The 7,051-nt window shown below is 44.8% G+C and overlaps 1 pseudogene across 2 annotated transcripts in view; it reads right to left on the bottom strand.

Annotated features, from left to right (window-relative positions):
* Positions 1-3,807: 3,807 nt before the first annotated feature.
* LOC114627102 overlaps positions 3,808-7,051 on the bottom strand; it is a 3,798-nt pseudogene continuing 554 nt past the window's right edge. The window contains exon 2 of one of the 2 annotated variants that reach the window (XR_003712331.1): positions 3,808-5,129. The product of XR_003712331.1 is annotated as a glycerol-3-phosphate dehydrogenase 1-like protein pseudogene, transcript variant X2 (transcript). Of the gene's footprint in view, positions 5,286-7,051 lie in introns of those variants that run through there. The other variant, XR_003712330.1, reaches the window with a different exon arrangement.

The following is a 7,051-nucleotide window of genomic DNA, read 5'->3' as shown; positions in this document are numbered from 1 at the left end:
TGTGTGTGTGTGTGTGTGATAGGAGAGAGAGAAACAGGGACAGAGAGAGACAGAGAGAGATAGAGACAGAGACAGACAGAGATTCCCTTTGGCGCATCTTTCAAGGCCATTCTTTGTGACATGTAAAATCCACCTGGGCAATCCAGACTAATCTCTCCGTGACAATGTCCTTAACTTAATCTTGACCGCAAAAACCTTTTTCCAAGCTGGCAAGGCCCAAGCTGTTAGGTCCTGGGGTGTTTGGGAGCCACAAACCTCAGATTATGAGATTATGAGAGAGAAAGTGACTGGCTCGGTGTGTAGATGACTCAGTGGTGAAGTTGTTTGAGATCAGGTTTGCCAGACTGAGAAACCTACACACTCAACACCGTGCCTTCACCCCCTGTTCCCCGTCAAGACAGTTTGTCCCCATCCCACCTCAGTCTGGCCACATGAGTTGGTGGACACCAGAAAAGTTTCACTGTTGGAGTGGTAGCTCTCTCACCAGTGGGAACCAGTTACCCACAAGGACAGCTGCAGAGTGGTGCAGTCTGTTACCGTATCAACCCGTTCCTCCTCGGTCTGCAGGCCAGTGGGTCTGTCATGCTAGGATAGAGGAGAAGAACTGAGAAACAATCTAATTGCTCTTCATTGAAGTGAGTGTAGAGAAACAGCGGTGAAGGCTTGGGAAAGAAGAGAGAGGGCTCCAAGGGCCCTGCTTCCTCCTTCTCTCATATCAATTAAAAGGAGCGATAAGAAGATAATCAAAGCCTGAGGACCTCTGTCCTTTATTTTCTTTCCACTGCTGGAATAAACGCCATGGCCAAAAACAACTCGGGGAGGAAAGGGTTTATTCCAGCTTACAGTTGTTGTCCATCATAAAGAGAGTTCAAGGCAAGGACTCCAGCAGGTAGAAAAGCAGGAACCATGAGGGAACCTTGCTTACCTTGCTGACTTGCTCTTCATGGCTTTCTTGTCTTTATTTCTTATACAATCCAGGACCACCTGCCTGATGGCCATAGCCCATAGTGGTCTGGGCTCTCTGATATCAACTGTCAATCAAGAAAATGCCCCACAGATGTTCCCACAGGCAAATCTGATGAAGGCAATTCCTCAGGTGAGGCTCCCTCTTCCCAAGTGTTCAACTGACAAAAAAACTAACCATATAATCGCTCCTTTGTCAGCTTGACACACATATCACTACTAAACTATGACCCTTCCTTCCTTCCTTCCTTCCTTCCTTTCTTTCTTTCTTTCTTTCTTTATTTATTTATTTATTTATTTATTTATTTATTTATTTTTGTTTTTTTCGAGACAGGGATTCTCTGTGTAGCCCTGGCTGTCCTGGAACTCACTCTGTAGACCAGGCTGGCCTCGAACTCAAAAATCCACCTGCCTCTGTTTCCCAAGTGCTGGGATCAAAGGCGTGCGCCACCACTGCCCAGCTGACCTTTCCTTTCTTGTTTACCCTGAAGATTTCATGTTAATATCACAGTATGAAACATTGTCCAACTTTAAGGTCTCACAGTCAGATGGGCATGGTGGTGCCCTTTTATAATCCCTCAAAAGGTAGAGGCAGGCATATTTCTGAGTTCAAGGCCAGCCTGGTCTCAAGAGAAAATTACTGGATAGCCAGGACTACACAGAGAAACCCTGTCTCAAAAAAAAAAAAAAAAAGCAAGGGTGGGGCAGGGAGAAAGAGGCACAGTCTTTCAAAAATTTCAACACTTTATAAAAATCCAATGTCTCTAAAATACCCACCGTCTCTTAACTTTGGGCTTAAAAGAAAGCTAGCATCCTTCTTATTCTAAGAATCATAAGGACACAGTCACAATCAGATCAGAGCAAAACTAGACTCCAACCATTTTGAATAGTTCAGTGTCTGATGTCCAGGAACTTACAAATTATCTGGTCTCCAAAGGGCTTGGATAGGCCCACCTCTCTACTTCTGCCATCTATAGCATGTACAACAAGTCTGATAGGCTCAGGCCAGCTCCACACTACACCTGCCACTGTCCTTGGTGGTTTATTCCATAGTCCTGGCATCCACAATACGCTGAGGTCTTAACACCAACTGAGGCTGCATGTTCAACAATGGCCTCACCTAGCCTCTGCAGTGACTCTGATCCTGTCACGTGGTGCCTTAGCTTCTCCACATGACACCTCACACCCTGAGATCTTCATAACTGAGGTTTCACCTTTACCAGGGGTTTCTCTTAGCCTCTCTTCAGGGATTCCAACTCTACAACACCGTGCCAAGCCTCAACTGCTCTCCATGACCCCCCCCTTTAAAACCAGGAACATGTGGGAGACTCTTATAAATTACCAACTTTAGCCACCAGCCAGAGATGCAGCCTTGGCACCCTCTGTATTCTGATCCTGAGGAAATACTTTCTCAAAAGATTTTTACCCCAGTAATATATCTAAATTTATGTCATCTCTATGTCATCTGTATCTATGTCTATATGTATATTTGAGACAGGGTTTCTCTGTATAGCCCTGGCTGTCCTTGAACTCTACAGACCAAGCTGACCTCGAGCTCACAGAGATCCACTTGCCTCTGCATCCCGAGTGCTGGAATTAAAAGCCTTGCGCATGCCGGGCGGTGGTGACGCACGCCTTTAATCCCAGCACTTGGGAGGCAGAGGCACGCGGATTTCTGAGTTCGAGAGTTCGAGGCTAGCCTGGTCTACAGAGTGAGTTCCAGGACAGCCAGGACTACACAGAGAAACCCTGTCTTGAAAAACCAATAATAATAATAATAATAATAAATAAATAAATAAAAGCCTTGCACTGCTGTCACCTGACAAACCGCCAATGGAGTCTTTGCTTCCCTCTAAACCGTCACAGGCCAGGACTCTCAGTTTAATTTCCCATGCTGAGTACTCAGTGGCCTTTCCAAATGTTCCACAATTCTCCCCAAAACAATATGACCAAGTCTGCCACAATAAGTCTGTGTCTGGTACCAATTTCTGTCCTGGTTTTCTTTCTGTTGCTATGATAAAATACTGACCAAAACCAAATTACAGATGAAAGGGGTTCCTTAGCTTCTGTCCTGATTGCAGCCCCTCATTGTGGAAGTTGGGGCAGGGACCCAGCAGGTTCAGTAGAGGAACGGTGCTTACTGGCTTGGTCCTAACGACTTGCTCAGCCTGCTTTCTTAAACAAACCAGAACCACCAGCCCAGGGATGGGACCACACATAGTGGTCTGGACCCTCCCACATCAGAGATCAATCAAGAGAATGCACCACAGACATGTTCGCAGGAAAATCTGATGCAGGCACTTCCTCTGCAAAGGCTCCCTCTTCCCAGGTGACTTAGTTTGTGTCAAGTTGACAAAAAAACAAAACAAAACAAAACAAAACAAAACAAAGCAAACAAGCCAGTACAACAAAATTGAATGCTGAAGGAACTATTCCATTGCTGAGAGTTAACTGTTGTTGATGACACACAAGTCATACAGGGGAGAGCATGGGGAAGCATGTCACCATTAGAGTGGGAAAGCCAGCAAGGTATGGAGGACACTAACAGATGACTCAGCTCCTGCACACACATACACACACACACACACACACCATGCACTTGTTCATGCGCACACACATGTGTGTACGTAAACATATATCCCACCAACAAAGACCTATATGCCCCCAGCTGACACACATGCACACACACACATACATACACACCATGCTCTCATTCATGCACAATTCATGAACTTTTTCATAAACACATATCCCACCCACAAAGACTCATATGCTTCCCCCGCCTGCTACACTGACACACATGCACACACAGACACAAAGAAACAACACTGAATCTCATTGGGATCCTGATTCAACTATCAAACTGTATTTTCTTTTCCTTTGCTCTGTTTTTCTCACATTCACTGTGTATGTGTAGTTGTTACCCAGTGTTATCCGTCAGTGAGCTATCTCTCATGACCCAGAAATGAAGCCATACTAATTCATATGTGTCCAAGATGGGAGAAAGCCAGGTAACGATCTCATTGTCACGTCTTGGTTTCCGTGTGATCCTGAGATAGGTGAGGTAAAGCTGTACCTGCCCCCTGTTCCCTTTGCCTGTGCTCTGGGTGGTTCTGTAGACAAGGTATCAGCTCTGTGACTGGTCTGCCCTCGAAACAGATTTGATACACAACTGTGAACAGCGGAAACTTGTCCAACAGCCCCTTCTGCTTGAGGATGTGGTACACCTGGGCAGAGGTGTGTGGCCCTTGCAGCTTCTGTCCCTTCAGCATCTCCTTCTCCAACTCCTCAATGCTTTTTCCAGTCCTGGCGAAGGCTTCTGCAACCTTTCGGTTCCGCCCCCCATAGCAGGTACTGACAAGGTCAGCCACCCCGCAGCTCTCCAGGAAAGTGGCTGTGGACACCTGGCCCTTGGAGAAAACCCTGACAAAAGCAATCATCTCTATGAGGCCCAGGCGGATGACAGCAGCCTTGGTGCTGTTTCCTCCGCAGAAGCTGTCACAGAAGCCGGCCCCCATGGCGACAATGTTCTTTAGAGCCCCACACAGCTCCACTGTGTCTGAATCCTCTACCACAGTGACTTGGAAGTTGGGGGTCTGAAACAGCTCTTTGAAGAGAAGGCCATTCTGCAGCACCTTGCTGCCAATGGTGGACTCACAGAACTGCTCTTCGGCCACCTCGTTGGCTAAGTTGGCCCCCATCATCACGCTGATGTCTATGTTCACCTTCTCTCGGATGATGTCAGAGATAAGTTTCAGGTTCTCGGGACCCTCATCTATGCCCTTGATGAGGGTGATGCCTCGGGCCTTCCTGGGCACTACTTCAGCAATCTCGTCACAGATGGTTCGAATGAACTGATGTGGGAAAGCAAACACCAGCAGGTCTGCATCTTGCACAGCCTGGCTGAGACTCGGGGTGGCCATCACGTTCTCGGGCAGCCTGTGTCCAGGCAGGTACTTTACATTTTCGTGGTCACTGTTGATGATGTCTGTCAGTTTCCTCCCATTGACTATTTCTTCAAATACCCACATCTTGACTGGGGAAGCAAACTTCTTCATGGTCTTCACATTGTTCCCAATGATTTTTGAAACTGCTGATGCCCAGTTCCCTGAGCCTACGATGCTCACCTTCAGGGGCTCCAGCAACGTTTCCAGGCTGAGGTCCTTCTTCAGGGACTGTGTCTTCCCAGCTGGCTGCGGTGACTGTGTCTTCCCAGCTGGCTGCTGACCACCATCTGTTTGGTCTAGCTTGCAGGTACCCTGTCCTGCCTGCCTCTCTACCTGCTTAAAAAAGACATTTACAACCCGAGTGTGGTGGCTCATGATGGTGATTCCAGAACATGAAGAAGACTCAGGTCGGAGAATTGACTCAAGTTTAAGGAGAGCTTGAGCTACAGAGAGAGTCTATCTGAAAACAAATAAGATAAATAGATAGTTTTTAAAAAAAGGAAGTCTGGCCGGGCGGTGGTGGCGCACGCCTTTAATCCCAGCACTTGGGAGGCAGAGGCAGGCGGATTTCTGAGTTCGAGGTCAGCCTGGTCTACAGAGTGAGTTCCAGGACAGCCAGGACTACACAGAGAAACCCTGTCTCGAAAAACCAAAAAAAAAAAAAAAAAAAAGGAAGTCTGGCTGTAGCTCACTTGGTAGTGTGCTTAGTTAGTGTGCATGAGGCCCTGGGTTCTAGCCCCAACACTGCCTAAGAAAGATGTGCTAGTGAATGCCTGTGAGATTCCAGTACTGGGGAGGTAGAGGCAGGAGGATCAGAAGTTCAAGGTCAGCCTCAGTTCCAAATAGAGTTTGAGACCATGACTCAAAATAAATAAATGAATGAATGGACATGCCACATCAAGACATTTATAAGGCAATTTGATGTTTAAACTTTGCATATTTGATGAAATTTAAGAATATAGTATGATTTTTAAAAGCATGATTATGATTGCAATATGTTTATAGATACATTTGTTTTGAGGCAAGGTCTGCTGTTTTTCAGACTATCCTTAAACTTCTAATAGTCACATGTTCACCTTTGAAATGCTGTATTTGTAAGCATGTACCACCATACCTGGTTTATGTGATACTGGGAATTGAACCAAGAGTTTCATGCATTCTGACAAATACTCTATCGACTGAGTTACATCCCCAGCCCTGACCACACATATATCATAAAAAGAAGGGCTAGGTGTGGTGATGCAAGTCTTTAATCTCAGCACCCAAGAGGCAGAGACATGTGGATCTTTGTGAGTTTGAGGCCAGCTTGTTTTATAAAGCAAGTTCTAGGCCAGCCAGAACTATATATAGAGACCCTATCATATACAAATATAGATTATGTATTTATTATTATAGTATATATAATATGATATATTATATTATGTAATATATATGATATGATATAATATATAAATTATACAATATACATTTACACATCATATAACATATATAATGTACAATATGTTATTAAATATAATGTATTATATTAAATTATATATAATTATTTAACATATAATTATATATGATACAGTATAATATATGTGTATATATATATACACATATATTACATATATATATACACACACACACATAGTCTTTATCTTTTGGAGATAGTGTGTGCATGTGTTTGGAGGCCAGAAGTTGACATTAGATTTGTTCCTCAGTTGATTTCCACCTTATTTTAGAAGACAGGATCTGTCATTAGATCTAGAGCTTGCTGAATGGACTAGACTGGTGGCTTGCAAGCCCCAGGGCCTTCTGTCTCTGCCTTTCTGGTGAGAGGATCACACAGGCTTTCAATATGGGATAGAAACTCAGATCCTCATGCTTGCCTGGAAAGCATTTTATCAACTGACCCATCTCTTCATCCACATTCAATAGTTTTGGGGTTTTTTTTTTAGAGTTAAGAATATTAGTTGGTAAAAAATAAAAAATAAAGAATAAATAAAAATAAAAAGCTGGGCAGTGGTGGCGCATGCCTTTGATCCCAGCACTTGGGAAGCAGAGGCAGGTGGATTTCTGAGTTCGAGGGCAGCCTCGTCTACAGAGTGAGTTCCAGGACAGCCAGGGCTACACAGAGAAACCCTGTCTCGAAAAACCAA

This window comes from Grammomys surdaster, unplaced genomic scaffold (assembly GCF_004785775.1).
Source record: "Grammomys surdaster isolate TR1022 unplaced genomic scaffold, NIH_TR_1.0 242, whole genome shotgun sequence".
In the NCBI taxonomy this organism is placed as follows: Eukaryota; Metazoa; Chordata; class Mammalia; order Rodentia; family Muridae; genus Grammomys; species Grammomys surdaster.
This window is presented reverse-complemented; position numbering and strand designations above follow the sequence as displayed.